The sequence below is a fragment of the Pogona vitticeps genome, chromosome 1, assembly GCF_051106095.1.
Source record: "Pogona vitticeps strain Pit_001003342236 chromosome 1, PviZW2.1, whole genome shotgun sequence".
NCBI lineage: Eukaryota > Metazoa > Chordata > Lepidosauria > Squamata > Agamidae > Pogona > Pogona vitticeps.
Window position 1 is genome coordinate 154,021,265 of NC_135783.1, and position 25,858 is coordinate 154,047,122.

The window sequence follows — 25,858 nt, forward strand, 5'->3', positions numbered from 1 at the left end:
CAGCAAGCTGAAGTATAAAGCAATATAGAGCATTTCCATTTATAAGTGCAGAACAGCAGTAATTCCACTAACGATTATAACATTCCTGTTCTTCGGATCTCTCACACGGAAAGCAGCAGCAGTAGCAGCAGCTATTGTAGGAGCTTTTACTATGTCAGATCACTTCTTCCTTCGCAAGAAGGAGTGAGAGGGAAAGCATTCCAGTTACGTACGCACAGCCCACCTCCGAAGTCTGAAGTTACAGCTTTCACCTAGCAGTGGTTGAAAAAAGAGGTGATGTCATAAATGGGCAGGTCTTTGGCTTGCTTCGGTTAAGCAACTGGATAAGCAGGCTGTCAAAAATATGTATTACAGACACCAGAGGGCGTTGGAGAAGGCAAATCGAGGTTTACATGTCAGAACCAGGACTGTGCTGTTTTACTGTGTGCAGACTTGAGACCCGCCTAAAACATTTCAGTTATTTTCAAACCCAGTGCCTTTTGGCAACATTTGGAGGTACAGATATGGAGGCTTTACTACAGTTCTGCACAGTTTAATTTGGCGTCATTTTGAATGGCCAAAGTGACATTTACTGGCTGATTACATTTATTAGTCAGCACACAAAGCTTTCTTATACTTTAAAATCAGTGTCTGAGGATCAGACATAATTAAACTGTTAGAACAATTAGCAAAATAATTCTCTTAGTGACACATATTTGGTGAAGGTACCATTGTACTTCCAAAGTCATAAGGATTTATCCATAAGAATATAAGACACTGTATATCTTAGAAATTGATTTAGTAAGCAACCATTTACTTACAAGAGTAAGGAAGAAAATGAGTCTCTTGCAACACATATCATTCCAATGGAGATACTAAAATGCCTTTTTGGTAGTATTTTTTTCCTTATGATGAATATGTTCTTCTCATTTATAAAAAAATGAATCGTAAGCATGTCCATTAAGAAAAAGTGTGCACTAGTCTGCTTAAATTTTACATATTTTCATCATAGGACTTGTATTCACCAATATCTTACTTTGTAGCTATGCCATAGAAGTCAGTACTGCTCTTGGAATGAGCAGACTAGTGGATTATAGGCTGTGTGTTTGGAAATGCTGATTAGAACAGATAAAGCATTGTAGATACTCATGTCATCTGCTTATCTCCCTGATAAGACTATTTAAATGTACCTGGCATCTTCTATTGCAATTTAGCTTTCTTTCACCAGTAATTTATTAACTGGGATTTGCCTCATGCAGTTGACATTTCCCAGTGTCTAAATTTCCTTATATATATTAGTTGCCCCTGGAACTAGTCAGTTGGAGACTATCAGAAGTATTTGGTTGCATTCTCTTTAGTTTAGTTTATCTCCTTGCTTCTTTTTTAGTATAGCACTGTGTGTTCAGGAAAAAGACTTGGTGCTATCAAAGTAAGCACCTGATAAGAATTGTGTGCTGACCTCTGTTGTTCACTGATTGCACTTTTTGTTGGCATCAGAAGGCAGAAAGGCCAAGCTTAATTAACTTCACTGAAGATCTGGTCACTAATAAACACTGTGGCTATGGAAATCATTAGGAATCTGAGGCACTGAAAGATAAAAAGAAGGTGGAAGCATTTAACCCTATTCTTTTCTGGAGCATTACTTTACATTTGCATCAGCGAAGCAGAGAGATCAATCCTCTGTGCTCTGGATTAGTAAAGAGCATTGTAGAATTTTGTTTGGAAGTATAGTTTAGGGCAATTTCATTCTGCAGGCATTTTTAGAAAACCTCAGTTTAGGTCTGTTTAAATAATTCAACAGGCTGTAGTGCATGTTATAGAATACCTCTACATGTATCAGTGGAAAGTTCATAAAAGATATGTGGAATGCACATTCAGCTATCATAGTCTGTGAAGCCTAGCCAAGTGCTTAATGCATCAGCTACAAACTGTAACAAATCTTCTTGAACAATTCCAAAGGGTCCTGGAGAAATAATTAGATTTTACCAGGTCACAGCTGCCACAGAATGCTAAAAGGTTTTTTGAAAATCCTACATCACATTCTTCTGCCGTTGCTGCTTTTATTATTCAGACTCTTTTATTGGCAATTTGTGTGTACTGTATATTTAAAGGTTGGATATTTAGCACAATACGAATCAGGTTGAAGAGGCTGTTTAGTGGATCACTAATAAATAAACACAGTACGGAAAAGTAACATTTCCCTTATCTAATTAAAAAATAGTAGTAAAGTTAATATTGATAAATGTGTATTTCTATCTAGAAACCATTAAGAAATTTTTCCTCAGAAATAATTTTTTTAACCTTCTCATAAATCTTAAAGATTTCTGTCTGGGAAAGATTTGTGTTTGGTAATGTCTCGCAACACTTGAATGTCAACAAGTTATGCATTCAAAAATTAGTTTAAAAACAGGTTGAATTACTGTTGCCTGTATTTTCCTACGTGCCTCAATTACTTTGGACTGTGGTTAACTCTTCTTCCCACGACCTTCCTCCTCCCTGATTAGCTAAATGCCGGGGGAAAAAGGTTGGGCGAGGGAAGTGGACAGGCCCTGTGACAGTAGGCCCGAAGACTAATGTTGGAATTCCCCAACCACCCACTGGTTGCTGTTTTCCCATCCCGTAGACAGTGAGTGCTGCTATATACATATGTTCTTGAAAGTAAGCTGCATTTGATGGTGCTTACTCTCATGTAAATGTAACTAGAAGTCCAGCTTAATTCTGTAAAATAAACAAATAAAAGTAAAGATGACAACACAGAGAGTCTATCTGCTACAATACTTTCATGCATTTCTTCCAAGGAACTGAAGTTTTCATTGCCACTTTCTACAGCAGCCCTGTGAGGTAGGTTAGACCATGAGACTGAAGTTAGGTAGTGAACATCACTGCAAGGTGGATGTTTGAGCCTGAGTCTCCATAGTCCTTGTCCAGTATAGACCAGCCATTCTCAACCTTTTGTTTGTCCATGGCCATAAACACAATATGAAAGAAATATAAGATGAACCAGGATTGTATAAGTCACATAAATGAACCCAATAAGGTGGTGTGTTTCCGGTCTGTGTGCCCTTTCAAATGTGCCAGGGTCCCCCAGACTACACCATATGGCTGCTCTAATACTAGCTTTTTACGTGATACAACAGAGTTGTTGTTGGGGTTTGGATACAGCAGTTTATGTTGTGTTCTTTTTTGAGGCTCTTGTATGTGTGTTTTGTTCTAGGTACTTTGACCACAACTATAATAATAAATGAGGCTTTTTCCATTTATCTTCTTATGAGATTGAACCTTACTTCAGCTATTTAGCTGTTCATTGGAATATGCTTGCTAACTACAGTGTATGCAAGGCTGTTAACTCCATGTAGCTTCAGTTTGGGGTGCAATACTGTAGCTATTTCGCTTCTTGGCCTTGGCAAATATGTCAGCCATATTCACAGTTATAAATATTTGTTTTCTTGAACTTTTTTTTATTTTTCAAAGGTCTTTGGTGACATCCGTCAATCTGAAGTACAGTACTTTAAACCAGAAGAGCAACAGAATAATCTGTCCAGAGTTGTTACAGGCTTTCAATGTCTAAGAGAGGCAACCCCTTTCAGCACTTTCTGTAGGTGAGGAAGAACTCCTTGCTTGGTTCCTCCAATCCTGAGGAAGGGTTTTGCTGGGTTTTTGGTGTTGTTCAGCAATCTTGTTGCTCGAGTAAAGTTTCATCCAAATGACATTTGTTTCCTGTGGTTATTTATCCTTGTTAGTAGAACACCTTGGTATGAAATGAGGCATGAAAGAAATGTAGTTATTGTCAAACAATTATTTTATTTTTGCAAAGTTTGTAGAGCACTGATGCAAAACAACAACAACCTGATGATACAGTACAAGGCTAAGAAAAATCCAGGCAGCAAAAACAAGTCTCTTGCCTTCTGTAGCTGATAATATCTTATTTGCACCTCTTTATGCATCTTTTTGTGTTTCTTTCTCTCCCTCTTCCAGTGCTAATCTGCAAAGAATATCAAAAACACCTAAAAAGAGTTCCAGCAAGACTGGCAGCATTTGGGGAAACCTTGTATATTCAAAGAGAGAAAGCAGGGGTGGGGTAGAAAAAAAGAAGCTGATGGTGGCATGCAGTCTCCAGGGACATTTTTGTAGCTCCTAAGTCTTCCCAGAATCCTCCTGGCAAAAAATTACAAACAGACTGACTTTAACAAAAAAGAAAATGCGGGGTTTTACTCCCAGGGGTCTGAAGCATTTCTTATTTGGACACTCCCTCCCCCTTATTTTGGACGTTTTCAGCAATTTCCTCACTTTGGTGATTGCTGGGGGGTAAAAATTTCTCCTCCAGTTCCATCACAGTTAACAGCTCTTCTCTAACTCAGCTTTCAACACCTTAGGCAAAGCTGTATCGTAAAACAGAAATCTGGCCACATTTTGTCATGAATGTAGTCACTGGCACAATCCCTTGGACTTGGCCATAGCAGAAGTATTTCTGTTTTTTTGTTTGTTTGTTTTTTTGCTTTGATAGGATTGTAGCCTTCAATCATAGTAGGAAAGAACAGCCTTACAACTCTAGAAGATTCAGATTGGGTGCTTTGCCTAGGCAAAGAGTATTGAGACAAGCTTGCCTCACACAAGCACAGCCCATTGTTTTTTGCTAGGTCAAACAGATGACTATTCCACCACATCCTGAAGCATGTCTGTCTGTCTGTCTGTCTGTCTGTCTGTCTGTCTGTCTGTCTGTCTGTCTGTTGCCCACTCTACCCAAAGGTCTCTGGGCGGCTTAGAACAATTAAAATACAATAAAAGATAAAATGATTAAAATACAATTAAAATTGTCATCAGGACCCACAGTTGATGTTATTTCAATTAAAAGCCTTCTGGAACAGGAAGGTTTTGACCTGGCACCGAAATGTCATCAATGTTGGCGCCAGACAAATCTCAGTTGAGAGGGCATTCCATAGTCTGGGGGCAGCTGCCAAAGAGACCCTTTGTCTACAAGTCGTCCCTCTTACCTCCTTGAGGGATGGCTCTTTCAAAAGGGCCCCCTAGCTAGATCATAACTGCCGGGTAAGCACATATGGAAGGAGGCGATCCTTCAGGTATCCAGGGCCCAAGCTGTTTAGGGCTTTATATGTCAAAACAAGCACTTTGAATTGGGCCCGGGCAGCAACTGGTAACCAATGTAACTTAAACAGAATTGGCTTGATGTGTTCTCTAGCGGCCCCACCACTCACCAGCTGCACAGCTTGATTCTGGACCAGTTGCAGTCGCCGGACCATCTTCAAAGGCAGCCCCACGTAAAGCGCATTGCAGTAATCTATGCAGGATGTTACCAGTACATGTGTGACTGTCATGAGACTCCGCTCGTCCAGGTAGGGCCGTAGCTGGTACAATTTCCGCAAATGAAGGAAGGTGCCCCTGGCCACCAAGTCCACCTGAGCTTCCAAAGTTAGACTGGGGTCCAGGAGCACCCCCAGGCTGCAGACCCTGTCCCTTACGGGGAATGTAACCCCATTCAGGGCAGGGAGATGGCCCTGCAGCTTGTCCGGCGAAGCACCCACTAACTGCACTTCCGTCTTGTCTGGATTGAGTTTCAGTTTATTAACCCTCATCCACTCCATTATCAGGTCCAGACACGAGTTATTGCAGGCTTCCGTGCATGTATCACTGGTTGAGGAACTGTGGCATAAGGTGTGTGTCCATCGGGATGTAAGCACATCAAACAGTGGATGCACATGTCTCCATTGCATTACTTCTACAAGAAGAGGGGGTGCTGCCTTTTGCTGTCTTATCTAGTCTAGTATTGGTCTAGCTAGCCTAGATTTGTCAGCTCTGAATGGTAGCTACTCTCCAGAGTTTCACACATGACCTTGTCTTAGCCTTAAGTGAAGATGGCTGGTATTCCCTAGTGGTCTCCTATCCAAGGATCGAGCTTAGCTTTCAAAATCAGATAACACTGGGTGCATTCAGTTGAGTTTACATTGGAATATACTTTTCCATTTATATTTCTGCATGAATTATAGGTAAGACACCTTTTTAAAAAGATAAGACTAGAGTCAAATTTAGACATTGATGGTTTGATTATTTCACACATTTCAAAACTACAGTTTAGTGAAGTGCTTTCTTCGCTACAAAGGCCACAACAAAACAAAAATATCCTCATTTGAAAGCTGTTTGTTCATTTATTTATTCTTAAATAACAGTGATATCTTCAGTGTTCTTATTAGGTCTTTCGACCCACTATAGATTTGAATCCCCTGTTAGTTTACAAGTCTCCAGCATTTATTCAAAGGGTAAAACAGTATGTTTTCCTTTCAAGCCGGACAATCTGAGGATATAGGACCAATATCAGTTCCAGTGTCCGTTGCATCACACGAGATCACTCAGATCTTTCTCGTCATTGTTTTCCTCTCAGATCTCCTTTGGTGTTGGCATTCATTCCCTCTCCCTCTCTTTTGAACCCTCCTTCATTTTTTTTTCCTGTCAGTTTAGCAGAACCTGAATCCAGAATTGCTGCTGGATTGGCAGCCGTGGTCATGATCCTAGTGGTGATGATCCTGCAATGATTTTTTTTTTTACTTTCAAAGGCTCTTCCCCATCCTAAGGGACTGTTCAGCTCACCCAAGGCCACTCAGGATGACTTTTCTCCCAGGAAGCACAGTGGGAACTCAAACTCTTAACCTCTGGCCCTGCAGCCAGACACCTACCTAATGGATTTATCCAGCCAGCTGCAAAATGGAGAGATAAGAAGCTTTTAATGAGTGTAAATTAAACGTTTCAGGCACGCAATCTGGGTTATGTTGGGAGCGCAAAGTTACGCAACAGGATTTTGCTAAGTATAATGCTAGAAATACAGTAGTATAATTGCATCTTTTTCTCTCAGGAAAATATGCTTTTTTTGAACAGCTCCTGCATCTGGTCTTTTGGCTGGCTAGCACATGTACACTTTCTTTCTCACTGCCCTCTACTGTTCTTTTGACAAGAGTACAGCAAGGAGCTTAATTCCTTGTAGGAAATAAATATTTTATTTCAGGTTAACAAATGTGTGAACGCATGGCTATTTAAGAGAGGAATAATTACACTTTATTTAAAAAATGTTGATATGTAATGGACATTGTTGCTGATATTCCTGTCATGTACCAGTTGTGTGACTTGGTGTGCACTAGCAATGTTCATTAGTGGCTATTTGCCACTGTGGTTTGCACAATTACATTTATTTTTACATAAACCTCTGATCAGATTCTGGCCATTTCTTTCCTTTTCCTGCTACTACTACTACTTTTTAATTCTTTTTGTTGTATACAACCTGGTAATATAATAGCTTCACACAGCCTGGTTATCATGGACATGTTGACTTGCATGTTTCTCAAAGTCAGTGTGGCACATAAACAATGAATAAATTTCAATGTAGGCTTTGTTCAGACTACCATGGTCTAGATTATGGTGAATTATTTGCAGTTGAGCTTTGAGTATAAATACTCTGGTCTTTCTCCTCCCCCCTCTCCCCCTCATTTATCTGTAAGGCGTCTGGAAGCAGAGACAAAAAGATGGGATGTGACAGTAGAGAATTCTTCAGTTGTGGCGCACTAGGAAACCTTAGGGACCCACTACAAAGCAGTGGTGGAAGTTCTTGTTCCTTTTTACTGCAAAAACAGTGGGGGCAAATGTTACTGCTTCAGTCTCTGCCAGCTAAGGCGTTTCAGTTCTTTTACCAAGGTTTGGCTGAAATTGGAGCCTCAGGAAAAGCTGAGGGTTTGGAGTCTGGAAGGTGGTATTGAGAGGTATTCCCTTGCCAGGGTTTCCTAGGTATAAATTACAGAAAGTGATTTACCAGTCTCCTTTTCTGGTGGTTCTCTGGGAAATTTACAGCTTGGTCAAAGGTACATAGGCTGGCTTTTCTCCCAGGAATCATTTTGAACTACTGACCCCTGCTCTACACCAGTTACTCCAACTCACAGAGCTATCCATGAGACCAGCCAAAAATGGTAGAATCATTTCTAAAACGACATTTACAGGAATGGATCAAGTAGTCTAGACCAGTCGTTCTCAACGGAGGTCATATGGCTTCCGAGGGGACCCTGGCACATTTGAACGTGGCCACAGACTGGAAGCAATTCGTCATGCATCACCTTATGAGGTTTGTAATATGACAGATACAATCCTGATTTGGCCTATATTTCTTTCATATTGTATATATAATAATTTTAGAACTGCAGAGCTAGAAAGGACCCTATAGAATATCATTGAGTCCAGCCTCCATGAGGGAGGCACAGTGGGGAATCGAATTCCCAGGCTCTGGTTCTGCAGCCAGAGACGGAAACCACTGAGCTGTCCAACAGTAGTGTTTATGACCATGACAGAGAGAGAGAGAGAGAGAGAGAGAGAGAGAGAGAGAGACTGGTCTAGACAGATGTTCATGAAACTGTGGCTTCTAATAAATCAGTTGATATTAACCAGTTCCAGAGGTTCTCTCACAGACGGTGCCAGTTATTGTTCTGACTTAAGATGACAGTTACTTCTCTTCCAATCAGCATTTTGTGACTTATCTCTAAATAATAGCTAGGATTTCATGTTGAAGTATACCAGGTTATGTTTTGTTGATTTATGGCTTGTTGTGTCCAAAACCACCACCCAGAAAGAAAATGTGGTTTGTTACCTACCAGAAAGTCACAACTGGAAGTCATGATTTGTTTCTGGCTTGTTTTTGCATCCAAAACCAGAACTATGGCTTACCCCTGGTTTGTTGCCCCAGCCATCTCTTCTGAAATAAGAACTAACAGAAGGAATAGAAGAAAACGGACCAGAAATGATCATCTGTAGGAAAATTTATGGCTAAAGCAACAAACCATAGTTTATAAAGACCATTGTTGTTGTTTAATCGTTAGGTTGTGTCCGACTCTTTGTGACTCCATCGACCAGAGCATCCCAGGCTACCTCCTGTCTTCCACTGCCTCCCAGAGTTCGGTCAAAGTCATGTTGGTAGCTTCAGTGACACTGTCTAGCCATCTCATCTTCTGGACCCATAGACCATGGGTTAGTGTAATGTGGGAATGCAGCTAATCAATAATAGCTTTCAGATTGTCAGTATTGTTGTTTCCAGAATGATAAAATGTTCTTGTTTCTTTGCTTTTGTGAGGACATTGCAGTCTGAAAAATCCCTCTACTAGGAAGAGAATTAAATGAGCACTTTAATACGTCTCTGTTTGGCTTTACTTCTGCAAAACAAAACTACCTAAAAGTTGACCATACTTTCAAACTATTCTAACTGCAACAAACGAATGCAATTAATGTTGTTTACTACAGTGGATACATCTGCCAAGTGTGCTGGATATTGGCACAAACATGCTGGCTTGAAAACTAAAATGCTTGAAGGGATTGTTATAATTGGTATAACAAGCATTACCCTTTAAGTGTGTCTGTATCTAAAGGCATATCTACTAGAAATATATTTTTTTTTGTTTTGGCCATTGCCTATCATGGTGTCTTTGTGATATTAAGTGCAGTGTGACACACATTATATTTCAATCTGGGGTTCAAGGAATAGATACAGAACTGTCCTTACAGTGTTTCAGTGTTGCATATTAGCTAGTTGTATCTTTTTTAGAAATCCAAGGATTGAATCATGACCAAGTAAAAGTTCTAGTAAACCTATTTATTGGCATCTGAGTAACGCAAAGTTGACATGTGTTCTCTTTTTCATTGCTTTTGTGTGTCTGCAGTTTTTAGAAATGCAGAAAAATAGATTTCCAACCTCTGACTACAACAAAAAGAGGCAATTAATGTTGTTTACTACAGTGGATACAGCTGCCAAGGGAGGTGGGGCGTGGTGGGGCAAGATTACCTGGCAAACCCAAAGTTTTAGCTGTGATTAACAGGCAGTGGCAGTAGATGCCAGAGGATCCTGCTGTTTTGAAGGCTCTGTTTATTTTTGCTTTAAATATGTGTGGCACCTCAAAAGGCATCTGTGCAAGCAGCACTGCCTACTGGTATAGCTAAGGGCTTCTGATTGATGTTCCTTTCTAGAGGTGTGTTAGAAATCAAAAGGATCTCTCTGCATAATTTATTTAGAAACTTAGTCCCTTTCCCATCTTTCTCTTACTAATCAGATAGAATGATGATGCACATTATTTTGACATGCCTTCCAACTCGTTTAGAGGCTAACAATGCAGTAATTTCTCTTTGTCTTTCTGTAATGATTCTTCTCATTCCATAAACATTTTTATCTATTTTATTTTTTTCATTTTAAAAATTATCACTTATTCATTTTGTTTCACAAAGCTTGGGCGCTGACTGTTTTTGTCTCTTCCTTAGCCACACTGTTTAGAATTTCGCCACACACCAATATTTCCTTATATTCAAGGAAGTTATCACATTGCACTTTTTCATTAGCAAAGGAGTGTCCTTTTGATTCTCAAAATATATTGGTCTGATAGCTTACTGACAACATATCTTTCCCTTGCTTGCCTGTCAGCTGTCTTGTGTTAATGCATGTAAACTATCTTTCTGATATCTGCTTCCTGCTGGTTTGTTGTTTGCCTATCATAGAGCAAGAAAGTGATGCCTGTCAGGTATTTCCAGCCTACTGAACTGTGAGCCCCAGTAACACTTTTGTTGCATTTCTGGAATTCTGCTCCTGGTTTAGCAGTTCTTTTTAATTTTTTCAACTTTCTGCTGAAAGACTTAAGAAAAGCTTTAATTGCAGTTAAAATCAGCATCCTTTCCATATATCTTTTTTTCTTGTTACATACCACAATGTCCTCCTTTACCTTCTTTTCATAGAACCCCCTCCCTCTTTTTAAAAAAATGAAACCTGTTATTTTCTGTTATTACGGTAGACATGCTGTCTTAATAGTTATTGTCAGGATCCATAACATGCATATTTAATTCTGTTTCATGGATCCACAACTTTCTTCAGACATAACAAGTAATAAGCAGAGAAGGGGAAAATATGTAATGCAATGTAGCTCTTCTGTTGTGATGGGTGCAGATTCTGTTTGCTGTTATATGCCCTTCTTTAAAATTGTTTTTTCCCCAGCCTTTTCATTGTTCTTTTCTAACTGAAACAGATTAAACTTCATTGTTTTCCTAATGTGAGGTACCCCATTCCTTGAATTAACAGACTGCTGCATGGCAAAGTCAACCACATCAGTAGAAGCAGAACATAATCAGAAGTCAGGTGGAGAACAAGAAGTGAAGAGGAGAGTTTATCTAATTGTGAATGAACAGAGAGTAGGCAATCTTTAGCTGAAATTTTGGTACAGTTAGATGATATGAACTTCATTACAGAGCATGACTACTCCTGTCCTGCCAGTCACTGTCTGGAAAATGTGAATCCAACTAATAGCAGCGCCTGATTGAGATTCATCACTGTTTATTTTCATAATGTTTTATAATGTTTGTAAACATTGTATCCATCTTGGTATTTTCTTCTGTTCGATCAGGAATAGATCAGAGCTCAATATATTTGCGAAGGCTTTCACGGCTGGGATCTAATGGTTGTTGCGGGTTTTTCGGGCTCTTTGGCCGTGTTCTGAAGGTTGTTCTTCCTAACGTTTCGCCAGTCTCTGTGGCCGGCATCTTCACAGGGCAGCCTTTTGAATTTTAATTATTATCACATATCTCCTAGTTTTATTATAGGGGTGCTTTGAGATGTAAGTTAAATAAATTAAGACTTTGTAAGTTAAATCACATTTCATTTAGGTGAAAATTGGTAGAAAATGACTCATGATTCAGATTTCAACAGTTTAAACCTAGAAAACAGAAGTTCACAATAGCACCTGGTGTCAGACTGCAGGTCACTTTACTGTCACTTTGGTGTTGTTTGAGAGACTTGAAGAACTGCTTTGACTGTCACTAGAGAGTGATGAAGCAGCTTTACTTGTTCTCACTGGGGTGGGCTAGGAGTGATCCTTTTAGCTTTTTTGATGGTCTTCCTAGTTACTGTTTTAAAAGGATGGTGGGAGACACCGTTTTATTATCATGCAGTGGGGTCAAGAGATTTTATTACAAATCTTCTGTTCCTCTCATAATCTAAGCATCAGTGCAGTTTCAAGCAGCAAGATACGAAATATTCCTTTGATTTTAAATGAAAGTATGTTTTTTTGGGCTTAACAATACTGACTGCACTGGTCATGAAGTCAAGGAAATATTAATCAGCACTATTGTATCTTCTGATATTCTCAGACAATCCTCATTAGTTACTTAGTGATTTTTCATAAATGAATATTTTTGGAAGGACCACAGATAACTCTAAAACCCAGATGTATGCAGTCAGCTAATAATATGAAGACACTCTTAAAGGGTTTGACCAGTGTGATTAAATTAATCCATTATTTGGGGATAAGAATATAAGAAGAGAGTAAATGCAGCTAGTCTTTTAGAGATGGGAATCCTTTAAACTTTCGTATGTCAGCAAAACAAGCCCAATAAATCAACTAGAGTAATGGGGGTGTCATATGATCCTGGACACTCACTTCACTGAGGAAATGTGCTTCTGCATTGTGTAACTGAATGTGCTGCAAGTGACAAAGAGGCCAGAATAAAAGGAGAAATCCTAACCTTGGAAAAGAATTGCTTAGTTGGCATGAGATTCTAAAAAAGAAAGAACTCTTGAAAGAGTGAATTCTGTCTAGGTTTGCTCATTCTGTTGGGCAAAAGAGATAATAGGATCTATCTATCTGTCTGTCTGTCCGTCCGTCCGTCCGTCTGTCTATCCATCTAAAATATTTTTACCCCACCTTTCTCCTGAAAAAAGGACCCAAGGCAGCTTGCATCATTAAAAGACAATATTTAAAGCTAAAAACAATAAATATACAAATACTAAAGAGGATTATACAACTAGCACCGAGAAATGGTATACACAAGCAATATTAAAAACACATTAAAAGCAGTAAAGCATAAAAATCCATTTAAAAATCTCACTCAGGCAGCCAGTCTACATGTGGAAGGACAGTAAAGATGGGGCTAGCCTGGCCTCCTGTGGGAGGAAGTTCTAAAACCTGGGAGCAGCAACAGAGAGGGCCCTCTCCCGTGTCCCCATCAAATGCACCTGTAAATGAGGTGGGACTGAGAGAAAGGCCTCTCTTGATTATCTTAACAACCAAGCATGCTCATAATGGTAGACACGGTTTTTGAGATAGCTTGGACTTAAGCCATTTATGGTGCTGTAGTTTAGAACCAGCACTTTAGATTGTGCCCGGAAATGAATCAGTAGCCAGTTGCAGCTGCTGTAGCAGGGGAGTTAAGTTTTCCCTGTAACCAGTCCCAGTCAGCAATGTGGCTGCTACATTTTGCATCCACTGAAGTTTCCTGACCCTTTCCAGAGGCAGTCTCATGTATAGTATGTTGCAGTTGGGATGAGATTAAGGCATGTGTCATTGTGACCAAATCAGACTTCTCCAGGAATGGGTGCAGTTGGTACATTAAAAGCAAAAAAGCAAAGCGTGCTGCTTATATACTGCCCCATAGTGCTTCAAGCACTCTCTGGGCGGTTTACAAGTTAATTATGCGGGCTACACATTGCCCCCCCCCCAGCGAGCTGGGTACTCATTTTACCAACCTCGGAAGGACAGAAGGCTGAGTCAACCTTGAGCCGGCTACCTGGGATTGAACCCGAGGTTGTGAGCACAGTTTTAATGCAGTACAGTTTAACCACTGTGCCACGAGACCTAGTTTCAGTTGTTTAAATCAGTGGTTCTTAACCTTTGTTACTCGGATGCTTTTGAACTGCAACTCCCAGAAACCCCAGTCAGGACAGCTGGTGGTGAAGGCTTCTGGGAGTTGCAGTCCAAAACTCCTGAGTAACCCAAGGTTAAGAACCAGTGGTTTAAATGCACTCCTGGTCACTGCCAAAACCTGTGCATCCAGACCCAGAAATAAATCCAGGAGCACCCCCAAGCTGCACATCTGTGTTTTCAGAGGGAGGGCAATTCCATCCAACACAGGCTGTCACCCTATTCCTTGATCTGCCTTTCGATTGATCAGGAGCACCTCTGTCTTGTCTGGATTAAATTTCAGTTTATTCACCCTCATCCAGCCATTACTGATGCCAGACACTGATCTAGAGCCAAAACAGCTTCATTGGATTTAAATAGCAAGGAGAGGTAGAGTTGGGTGTCATTTGCATACTAGTGACACTGAACCCCCAAAATGCCAGACAACCTCTCCCAGAAGTTTCATGTAGATGTTAACATGGGAAACAAAGCAGAACCCTGAAGGACCTACAGGCCAGCAGCCAGGATGTCAAGCAGGAATCCCCTCGCATCACCTTCTGAGTTACATTCACAGGACTTGAATCAATTATATGATCCAAGTCAGAGCAAATCTAATATTGCCATGTATGTGTATACATAGAGATATTTGTATACTTAGGAGACCCATGTGTGCTTTTCATTTTTCCATACGTTCCTCTTGCTCCAATTGATCCAAGAGTATGAACTGTAAGTTCATGCTTCCTGCCTCAGACGGGGAGATGAGATGGATGATGGAGATCAGATATCGGAAATCTGATTTTCTATGGCAACGGCCTGATATGCTGCTTACCCACAGGCTGTGAGGTGGAACTTTGTAGTATCATCTATGTGGATCCATCTGCATAGAGCCACGGCAGACTGTGTCACACTCATTGGGTCCCAGGAGCCATAATGGAATCAACTTGTGTGGTATAACTTCCATTGGTTTTGCTGTACCTTAGTGGTTCCTGAAGCTTTTTCAACGAGAACTGGTAACAGTATTATGCTTTATTAGAGCTGTGCCTGTGTTAAAAACATGTACTGAACCTCCCTTCCCCAGTTATGCAGTGGATTGTTCTGCTCTAGTGGGCCTTGGCCCGTCTGTTCATGATGGCTTAATGAAAATCTATGATTTAGGTGTGAGGTAATTTGTATGTCACAATGATAATACTGCTCAACGTATACTCTTTCTCTCCTTCTTTGGAAACAAGCCAGACATAACAGACAAAACCTTACAGACATAAAGAACCAGGAACAGCAAGATTCTTGTGTAATTCTGTTCTTTCATACAGAGTTGCTTTCTGTGATGCATTTTGTAACATCCTCCCCCCCCCAAAAAAAATCAGGACATTAGTTTAAAAAAAGAAGAAGAGGGGAAACCCTTTTCCAGGATCTCCCCCTTTCTCTTCACATTACAAGAAAGGATGTGCAGACAGACTTGGAATTGAAGACACAGAGAGAGGAAGTCTAGCACAATGGACTGTGAAGTCAAGCAATTCCCATAATCAGTTTTCTGTACAGCTTATTACCAGTTGGTCAGAACTAGGGTTTAATTAAATGTTAAGGGATAAAGGACAATAATGTAGACTAAGAAAGGGGATTCAGTTTTAACTTTGAATTTCCTGACTTTTATCCCCTCTGTCACTATGTCAGTGTAACTTAAACACAGGATTTTCAGATGTAATTTCCTCCTCCTGAAGGTTAATAACCGTGCTCTTTCCTTCCCAAACTTTTCAAAGAATGCCCTTTCAGCTACTTAATAAATTTAATTCTTTTATAGTCCACATGGGCATGGCTGTTGTTAAATACATAAATCAACATCCTGTGCAGTAAGTTTTTAGAATGCCATTTTTGTTAAATGCAGTGTGTGAGATTATGAGGTGCCCGGAGTATTTCCAAACCAAATATATACATATTCACAAGGACACACAGGGACACACACACAGAGAGAGGGGGGGAATATAAACATGTACATTAACCAGGAGATTACCAGTATTCTTTTTTTGGCTCCATCAGCTGTAATTTTTTTGAAAAATTTTTTGTTTTCTCTTCAACAATGTCACTGTTTGTATTATCCTCACCTTTGAAGCAAGTTTCACTGTTACTGCTTCTAAGTAAACATGGTTTGGGTTGAAGGGTGAGAAGGTATTCTTAAGTCCTAATTGCAGTCGGTTTGTTGATTATTCACCTCCATTGAATATCGCAAGATCAAAGAGGCAGTCAGGGTCCAGTAAGACAGTCACACTGCATTCAGGCGTGGTGAAGCAAGATTTTATAAGTGGTATGTCTAGAGCATGTAATAACAGGAACTCAGATTATGTCAAAAGATAATTTCTAGATGCTTTTTTGATGAAACTCTGTATATATTATACAGTCATGGTAACATATCATTTGTCTGATAGAATGCCGGTTGTGTTCTACAGACAGAACAGTTGCATTTTATTGAGACTTGTGGCAAGATAAAAGATGTACCTTGGTTGATGTGCCCTTATGTGCTACTAACTGTGGTCCTCAACCCACCTGCCCTATAGCAGCTTAGAAACTTACGCCAGTTGTTTAATGGGACCTATCCTTCTCCTCTTTTTTGTCCATGAAACTGTAGGCATCCTTCAAACTCGAGAGACTATGGTAATGTGCTCTGAATAGAGGTCTTGGAACAGCTTATAGTGCGGCTGAGAAGGCCAATATGAGAGTGACAATCCCTTCCGTACTGAAGACAAATACAATCTGTCCCCTGTCCACCTCCCTGATTTTACTGGTTTTGGGACTGCCTCTTTGCCTCCGCCTGCTGGACAAGTGTCTCTTCAAAATGGGAGATGCCATGCTGCACTACCTGCCTCCAGGATGAACACTCAGATGTCAAGGTTTCCCATCTGTTGAGGTCCATTCCTAAGGCCTTCAGATCCCACTTGCAGATATCCTTGTATTGCAGCTGTGGTCTCCTTCTGGGGCGATTTCCCTGCATTAATTCTCCATATAGGAGATCTTTTGGAATCCGACCAACAACTGTTCTCACAACATGCCCAAGCCAATGTATACGTCGCTGTTTCAGTAATGTATACATGCAAAAAATTCCAGCTTGTTCTAGGACTACTCTCTTTGGAACTTTGTCCTACCAGGTGATACCAAAAATGCATCAGAGACAATGCATATGGAACATGTTCAACCTCCTCTCCTGCCGTGCATAAAGAGTCCAGGTCTCATTGCAGTACAGAAGTGTACTCAGGACACAGGTTCTATAGACCTGGATCTTGGTATGTGCCATCAGCTTCTTATTAATCTCTTTGTGAGTCTAGAGAACATGGTAGCTGCTTTACCAATGCATTTATCCAGCTGACATCTAGAGAGAGGGTGTTAGAGATCGTAGGGCCAAGGTACACAAAGTCATTTAAAAAAACCCAATTCTTGTGTAATAGAGGGAAGTGAGTCCATGCCCTGGCCCATGACTTGTGTTTTCTTCAGGTTGATTGTTAGTCCAAAATTTTGGCAGGCCTTGCTAAAACGATTCATAAGTTGTTGGAGCTCTTCAGCAGAATAGGCAACAACAGCTGCATCATCAGCCAAGAGGAAGTCCCGCATGCATTTCAGCTGGACTTTGGTCTTTGCTCTCAATCTAGAGAGATTAAAGAGCATTCCATCTGATCTAGTCCGGAGATAGACACCTTCTGTTGCAGTTCAAAAAGTGTGCTTCAGCATGACAGAAAAAAGTTCCCAAACAGGGTCGGCACGAGGACACAGCCCTGTTTCACTCCACTTTGGATGTCAAAGGGATCTGATCTTGAGCCATCAAAAACTACAGTGCCCTTCATTTCCTCATGAAAGGACCTGCTGATGTTAAGGAGTCGAGGTGGACATCCAGTCTTGGGAAGTATTTTAAAAAGGCTGTCCCTGCTAACCAAATCAAAGGCCTCTGTAAGATCTATGAAGGCCACAAAGAGTGAGAAGAGAGATGCCACGGTAGTTATTGCAGTCGCCCCTTCGCCTTTGTTATTGTACAATGTGATGATGTTTGCATGCTTCATGTCCTGTGGTACTCCACCATCCTTCCAGCAAAGACAAAAGATTTCATACAGCTCAGTGGTGATGGTCTCTTTACAGCACTTCATCCCTTCAGTAGGGATGTTATCCTTCCCAGTTGCCTTACCAGAGTTGAGGGAATCCAAGGCTTCTTTTATTTCAGCTGAAGTTGGTTCGTGTTCAACTCTTCCAGGACAGGCAGGCACTCTATGTTTTTAATGCCTCTTCAGTTACTACATTCTCTCTAGAATATAGCTCAGAATATAACTTATAGTAGTGCTGCACCCAGCATTCCATCTGCTGTGTGCAGTCCTGGATGATCATGCCTTCAAAGAGCAGATTTCTTCTGTATTGGACTTAAAACCTGCTTGATACCATCATACATTCCCTTGATGTTACCTGTGTCCACTGCTATCTGTATCTGGGAGCAGAGCTGAACATTAGAATGTCTCCTGGCAGTCTGTTGGATTTTGCTACAAGCAACTCGAAGAACCTGCAAGTTGTACTTACTAGGACAGGCTTTGTATGCTGCTGGAGCTCTCCCCTTATCCTTGATGGCTGGCATCAACTCCTTCGAATGGGCTTCGAACCAGTCTGCCGTCTTTTTGGTCTTCTTGCCAAATGTGGACAAGGCGGTGTAATAAACAGCATTCTTGAAATGTTCCCATCTTTCAGGTGCATTTGCATCAGTCGGGCCTGGAAGGGTTTCCTCAAGCGCTTGGTCAAACTCCTCCACTACACACCAGGGAGTTATCAGTATCACAGTCAGCACCCTGATAACTGTGTGTGATCATAATACTAGGAAGGCTAGAGCGTCTAGTGAAGATCAAATCGAGCTGATGCCAGTGCTTCGATCTTGGATGTCTCCAGGAGGCTCCGTGTTGAAGCTTCGTATTAAAGGACGTGTTGCTGACACAGTGACCATAATAACAGCAAAACTCCAGCAAGCGTTGGCCATTTTTATTCATCTTCCCAATGCCAAAATGGCCTAGAATTGCGATCAGTACCAACTCTAGCATTGAAGTCTCAGAGAATAAACAGCGGCTTTCTCTTGGGGATTTTTTAAATAGTAGCTGTCAGATCGCCATAGAATTTGTCTTTGACTTGTGCTATAGACAACAGTTTTGGTGCATATGCACTAATGAGGGTGACTAGTCCTGCTGATGAATCGAGCTGCAGATACAGGATTCTTTCACTCCCCACAGTGAAACAGTGGATCTCAGCAGAGTATTTTTTTAACTCCAAAGCCAACACCATATTCTCTGGTCTCATTCAATGGTTTTCCCTGCCAGAAGAATGAGATACGTTTTTCTTTGACAGATCTCATCTCTGCCAATCTCGTCTCTTGCAGGACAACAATGTCCATCTGCAACCTACTCAGTTCTTTGTCCATGAAAAGAGATAAAAGCTTCCAGTTTCACTTTAACGTAAACCATAGTTTGTATTATGAATGGGATTATTGTGCAGTTCTCCAGCTCTGTGTCTGAATGTGCATATGATGAAGTACAGTATATGAAAAAATATCTTTAAAATGTATTAAGTAGATATTAAATAAGTTTCTTTTAACTTTGACATATAGTGCATTCCTAAAGATAGATAGTAATGCCAATGAAGAGACAGGAGGAATGAACTAAAGATGCCAGCAGAGTCGGTACAGGACTTGAAGGATTACAATTTGTAGGTAAGGGGCCTCTAGAAATTAGAATACATTTTGAAAAACTGGATTATTCTGAAGATGATGATTAGTTACTGCAGAAACCTATGTGTCTACCACAGGAAAGGAGCTTTAAAAAGTCTTCTCACTGCTAAACCTTGGGTTCTGCTTTAGCAGAACAGGAATTTGGCTCCCATAATTCTGTGTTTGAAGGAAGGCAAAAGATCAAGGAAGCTTTCTGGTAGTTCCTGGGTTCCATGGTTTTCAAAAGTAACTCAAAAAAGGGTGTTTTCAGAAAGAGACAAACAAATCCGGAACTGTGGTCCAGACGTTATGTCACTGCAACAGGGAACGAATAACAGGTATTGATGCCTTGAGCTTATATAGCATTTTAAAGCAAACCGTATAAAAGAGGGAAATAACTTGACAAAAGAAGCAAAAACAAAATAACTTAGTCAAGATAAAGATAAATTTTAATAGAGCAATAGAGCAATCCCCTAAATCAACATGGCTGTTTCTTTTGTTCCTCCCCCAGTTCTGCAGTGTCCAGTTTAATAGAGCAGAATTCTTTATGTAATCTAATCAAGAAGGGTTGTTCTTCAGAATTCAGCTCTGTGCCATTCTTTTGCAGTTAACGACAGTTGTAAGCACTTTGTGTCTTTTTCTGGGTGTGTTCATATGGAATGGATCATATCTAACTTCTTATTGATGGGCCTTGCTTTCCACTGTGATGTTAGTGTGACTAATTAGATTATATTGCTATACATGCCTAAAACCAGCACTCAAACAAAGCAGAGGGAACTGATACAGCCGCTGGTGGCAAAAATGCAAATGGAAGACAAGAGTCTCAAGATATATAAAAATATTGGCAATGCAGCTTTTAGAGAAGAATAAAATCTGCATTGCCAATACTTTTATGCATCTTGAGACCCAGTTTCCCATTTGTACTAAAGCAAGCACTCACCTGACTTTGTAATAAAAACAAACCAGGTGAACACTTTAGTTTTAGGTCTACAGTACTCTTATTTTTGGAATAAAATAAAATGCAGTAACTGTTTTATATATGTTTTGTGGCAATCTGTGCTCGTACTGATTAACAAGAAGCTGAATCTATTGTCTAGGACTAGGTCAGACATGGACTAAGCCTAGCCATAAGGTTGCATGTGGCCCCAAGGCTGGTTTTGTAGCTTTCCTACAAGAGAAAAGGTGACTTGCAGGTCCAGGAAACTTCCAAGGGTAACAGTTTACCTTTAAATAGAGCATAGGGCTCTTCTGTATGGTTCAACACCCCAACATAACCATATGTATTTCAAAAGTAGGTGGTCTAATCATTTCTAGTTTCATTTTTTGTATGTTTTATTTTTTGTGTTTTTGAAGCACACAAATGAGAATGCCTATGGAGATTTCTTAACTTGTGGTTGTATCTAAAATTTACACCTTTTGCATAAGTGTACAATAGGATTTGAGACATTAAATGGCATGTGTATGTACATATGTAAATGTATGTGTATAAAATTGGCATTTAAATTAAATAGGAAGTGAGCTGCCAAGAAAGAAATTGTTATCTGAGAGCCTCCCCCTTCAAGAACACAGCTTTGAATTAAACAATATATAACATAAAAGATTTAGAAGGAATGCTGACCAGAGAGCCCAGATTGGTAGTTTGATGTAAAAGGATGCTATTCCCCACTGCAGTTTCGTGATTCTTTCAAAAAATATTGTAGATATGTGGGGAATTCATCAGAGCCTTCAGTGAATTCATCAACCTTCAGTGTATTAAATGAAGAGTTTCTGATGCTGCTATAAAGAGATATTCCAGTAGAGAGGAACAGCTGGGTGCAGACACAGGGGTTGGAAATTTGATTCTCCGCTGTGCTTCCCAAAGAAAGGAGTCAGCAAGCTGCGCAATCCTAGAGTGTCCAGAATTCCAGACGAAGGGAACGTCAAACCATGTCTATGTACATTACATTCAGATAACTGTGGAAGGGGCCACCATAAGTTGAAATCCATTTGGCAGCACATTGTCAACCATTACTGATGGGTAATTTCCGGACAAGTGTCTTTCTCTGCACAGGTGGTTAGATAGGATTATCCATTTGCAGCTGGAATTTAAAAAAGCACTGCCATGGCTCACAGCTTGGGAGAGGAGCTAAAGAACTGTACAGCTTTCTGCATGTACCAGGGGGCTTAGACTTGTATTTCTCACATGGCAAAGCATCACATCACATAACTCAGTCCCTCTGAAAGTGGAGGGAGCTTCAGGAAGCAATTTGTGATATGAAAGGATGGTCAGTGGGTGGGAGCGTCTCTTGTTCACTGGCGAGTTCAGTATTCTCAGTGGGCATGCTGTTACATCACAGCTCCTTGAATCCTGTGCATCGTCTTTGTTTTTAGTTAACATTGTAGGGCTCCACAATTTAAGGTGGAATATTAGAATTTTTAAAAAAACACTTGTTACTTGCAGTATAAAATTTACTTTCTTCATTGTTTGTAGCTGTAACTAGGGATAGTTACTGAGTATAACATGTAAGTATATGGTTAAATTGTTAGGCTATGAATGAAACTTCACATATATTTACTTTTCTAATGAATGTGTATATGTAAATGAGGTACTTGGGAGTCTGAGGTTAGTTTAATTTTCTTTCATTTGTTATTTCGTTTCACCACAGGGATATCACAGAGTTTTGAAAAATATTTAAGGCAGAAGTAATAAAAACTAATTTTTGTAGTCCTGCTTATCATATAACAATAAGCAATTTGTGCAATTGACCTGATGACCTTAACTCCTAAGAAACTGTCACATTTTTCCTTTGCTCCTTTGTCCATTTGAACAATGTGACTCAAAATACTGCAGAGCTAGGAAGTTTCTCAGCATTGTAAGGTCAAGCTTTGGTCGCCATAGCTACAATTTAGATCTCAGGGTCAAAGGTCAAATAGATTAATGATGTCAGACACATCTTTAAATGCTTCCTACACTATTTCACCAAGGGGTAAGCAGCTGAGCATATTTGATATGACAAAGACCTTCTTAAGTCTTGCTAATAGGAGGATCACTGGAGACATCTGATGGAATAGATTTTTCTGTTGAGCAGAATAGCAGTGGTGGGCATCAGCAATGAGTTGTTTCAGTTCAGATTGCCAGAAGTCAACTGCTAGACCAGTTAGAGGCCTTGGAGCATCAGTGTCCTCTTTCTTTCTGGGTGTCTAAGCCCTTTGTCCACTGTTCATTCTGTTTGGCGAAAAGCCACAAAAAGAGCTGGGGAAAATGTAAAAATGAAGTTGCAACTTAGCTTTTTAATTTAGTAGTGCAAATTCTGCTGCAGCATGTGTTTCTGGGTTTTCTTAACGTATGTCAGCTGCAAGCATATCCCTAAGAGGACAATTGTACTTTTTGTGTAGTTACACGTAGAAGAAATGCATGTTTATGTGTATCATTTTGCTTCTAAGTATATACTGTGCATTTGCAAACAGAGTACAGTGGTGCCTTGCAGGACAAAAAATTCGTGAGACAAATGGTTTTGGCAATGGGGGTTGATGACTCGCAAGACAAATGTTAATATGGCCATGCTTCACAAGACGAATGTTTTCCCTTTTTTTTTGTTCCTGCCTTATGTTTGCTGATTTTTAAATGTTTTTCTATGATGTTTAAAAAGTTAAAGTTTTTTCATTGAATTTTTAAAATCATCTGCACAATATGTATGGCTTTAAAGAGCACTTAATAAACCTTTTGTAAACCAAATTTGACTTTGTTCTGACTTTTTTTGCCCATAGGAACACATTAATTAGATTTCAATGCATTCCTATGGGAAAACCTGTTTCACAAGACAAATTTTTCGCAAGACAACGTTAACCACAGAACGAATTAAATTTGTCTTGCGAGGCACCACTGTAGTAGCTTAGAGTAAGAAAAGTCACATGAATGAAGGGGATTAAGTAGACTGGGGAATAAGTCTGGTACCAAGAGCTGACATGATTCTTTGGGGATAATGGAAGCTCTGGCCAGCCTTCTAGTTTTTTGGAACTCTTGATAGAGTGACTTCATGGTTGTTGCTCCAAGAGTTCAGCCACCTAGAGCAACTAAAAATAAATTACACAAAATCTAAAGTGATGATTTTTGGAAAGCATCCCCCCAAGTTCAACTGGACTATAGGCGAAAACAAAATAGAACAAGTCCAGACCTTCAAATACCTCCGCTCTTCCTCAGTAGCATGTTGGGCACCTTCCGACCTGGGGGGCTCATCTTCCAGTGTTATATCTTTTATCCTTTTGTTTCTGTTCGTGGAGTATTCTTGGCAAAGATACTGGAGTTGCTTGCCGTTTCCTGCTCCAGGTGGATCGCATTTAGTCAGAACTCTCCACTATGACCTGTCCGTCTTGAGTGTCCCTGCACTGCATAGTCCATAGCTTCTCTGAATTACTCAAGCCCCTTCTCCATGACAAGGCAGTAATCTGTGAAGGGGTGAGCGTGACATAGTAATTCACAAATACAGTACCAGCATTTTGTGTGCCTCTTTTATCAGAGTCAAAGATGAATTCTAGACTATCCTTCAGGCAGACATATAATGGTTGAATTATATGCAGTTAGAAAGATGGACTAATGAATGGATGAAGAAGTATAATGAAGGTAGACAATATATAAAGTACAGTATGAACAATTTCTATTATCATATGAAGATATTCAGATGACCGATTCAGTAAAGGGTGCAGTGAGTAAAATTTATAGATTCCTGATAGAGCTAGAAGAAGAAGAGACTGAGCAAGAAGGATTGAAGTTAGCTTGAGAACAACACTTAGGAAAAAGAATAAATGATGAAGAATGGAGGAAGATTTGGAAAATGAGGGTCTTACGATTTATGTCATAGAGAAAAAGAGAATTTTTTTTCAAATTGTGTTTAAGATGTCATTTGACACCGACAAAATTGAACAAAATTAATGCTAGTTATCTGAATGTCTGTTGAAAATGTGAGAAGGAAATTGGTACAGTACATACTTTCATATGTGATGGGAATGCGAAAAAGTACAGTGGCGCCTTGACTTAACGAACTTAATCCATATTGGAATGGCATTTGTAAGTCAAAATGTTCGTAAGTCAAAGCACCATTTCCCATAGGAATGCATTGAAAACCGATTAATCAGTTCTGGCCGAAGAAAAAAGTACCCCCCCAATAAAAATAAAAAACTGCAAGCCCCTGGGGCTGCAAAAGACAAAACAAAACACAAAAATAACCCCCAAAATAACCCCACCAGCCAAGCCCACCCTGCAAAAGTCACCCAAAACAGTAAAAAGCAGCACACTTACTTCCCCACGAAGCCTCCTCTCAAGCTCACCCAGCCTTCCCCGCAGCTGCGCAGGCCCCGCCACCACCACGGATCCCCACCTTTGGAGGTCTCCAGGGCTTCCCTGCCGCCATGGGAGACCTGGGGGTCCCCCGCCATCGCTGATTGCTCCCTTCAGGCTTTCCCAGGGGGTAGATCGGTGGCACCGAGGGACTCCTTGGGAGGTCTCCCATGGTGGTGGGGAAGCCTCGGGAGGCCTCTGAAGGCAGCGATGGCAGTGGTGCCGGAAGCCTGGGAGGCTGAGCCTCCCTTTCCCTAACTGTTGAGGCAAAAGAGCTACAAAGAAGCAGCCTCTTTGCCGCCAATGGTTAGGTTTTTTGAATTTCCCACCTTTTTCCCCAGCCTGTATCTGTTCGTTTGTCAAAGCTCCAGCCACAAGTCAAAGCAAAATTTTGCGGCGGAGCTGTTTGTAAGTCAAATTGTTCGCAGGTCAGGGCGTTCGTAAGTCAAGGCACCACTGTACAAAGATTTTGGAAACTAATCTTTAAAGAACTAAATGACATGTGAAAAAGATACAAAATTTAATCCTGAGATAGCTCTGTTATCAATATTTGAGAATGTGGAATATGATAAGATGGCTAGAGAATTGATTACCAATTTATTAACAGCAGCCAGATTAATAATAGCTAGGAATTGGAAATCAAAGTCTGAATTTCAAATAGAAGAATGGTATAATGAAATATGGAACATTGCTATAAATGATATGTTAACTTGTAACTTAAAGTTTAAGAAAGGAGAGATGAAAAAGAATAATTTCTTTGATATATGGGGCAGATTTCTTGAATACAGTGGTGTCTTGCATTGCGACGTTAATTCGTTCCGCAAAAATCCCTGCAGAACGAAAACGTCGCAATGCGAAATAAAAAAGCCCATAGAAACGCATTAAAACGTGATTAATGTGTTTCTATGGGCTTAAAACTCACACTTCAGCAAAGATCCTCCATAGCACGGCAATTTCTGGTGCCTCTTAAGCGAGGAATCCGTCCCAGAAAACAGCGGGCGGCCATTTTGTTTACCTGGCGGCCATTTTGAAACCGCCAATCAGCTGTTTTAAAATCGTCGCTTTGCGATGCTTGGTTCCTGAAGCAGGGAACCGATCATCGCAAAGGGAAATTCCCCCATAGGGAACATTGCAAAGCAATCACTTTTGCAATCGCAAAAA

The 25,858-nt window shown here is 40.3% G+C and overlaps 3 protein-coding genes across 5 annotated transcripts in view; 2 read left to right on the forward strand and 1 right to left on the reverse strand.

Moving 5' to 3' along the window:
* The window catches only part of FLRT3 (fibronectin leucine rich transmembrane protein 3), a 65,432-nt gene extending 40,765 nt beyond the window's left edge, over positions 1-24,667 (reverse strand). Inside the window, exon 1 of the mRNA XM_020801246.3 lies at positions 1-24,667. The gene's annotated coding sequence lies outside the window, so the exon portion shown is untranslated.
* The window catches only part of MACROD2 (mono-ADP ribosylhydrolase 2), a 1,236,456-nt gene that overhangs the window by 110,020 nt on the left and 1,100,578 nt on the right, over positions 1-25,858 (forward strand). The gene's annotated exons all lie outside the window — the stretch shown is intronic.
* The window catches only part of LOC144588161 (uncharacterized), a 396,092-nt gene that overhangs the window by 53,435 nt on the left and 316,799 nt on the right, over positions 1-25,858 (forward strand). The window lies entirely within an intron of this gene.